Genomic DNA, 560 nt, shown 5'->3' on the forward strand with positions numbered 1-560 from the left:
AACGCAACACCCCCCTTGTTTTAACGCTTTCACGGGCCGGAGGCGGCTCAAGGAGGGTGAATGATTCTGATACCCAGAGAAACCCTCTAATCCCGCCACGCGTCTCAGAGCGAGAAGGGGAAGGGCGAGGAGGAGCGAGCACGGAGCGTCACAGCCAGGGCGGGCTCCCTTGCCAGAAGAGGCTGAGAAACGCCCGGGGAGCTGCGTGCTGCGCTGCTCGCTGCGCTGGTTGGTTTGCGTTTGCACCCAGAGAATCCCAGAGCCTCACGTGGCGAAGTGAGGCTGCCTTTCTGCTCGGGGTTGCATCATAAAAATGCGCAGAAGCCCCGAATTCTGTCTGTTGCAGAGCTCCCCAGTGCCAGCCGAGCAGGCTGTGTCCTGGGGTGATGACCAGCTGCTCACAAGGTACCTGCTCTTGCAGGTACTGTCCTGAGTGCTCAGGAGTTCACTTCATCTGTAGGTGGCAGTGACTATTGCCTTTGCAGAATACTGTTCTGAGGTGCTAAATTGTGATTTAATCTACCAGCAACACACATCATTCGGGATGTGCAAGTTCTTCT

The sequence above is a fragment of the Chaetura pelagica genome, unplaced genomic scaffold (genome assembly GCF_000747805.2).
Source record: "Chaetura pelagica isolate M959 unplaced genomic scaffold, ChaPel_1.0 scaffold164, whole genome shotgun sequence".
NCBI lineage: Eukaryota > Metazoa > Chordata > Aves > Apodiformes > Apodidae > Chaetura > Chaetura pelagica.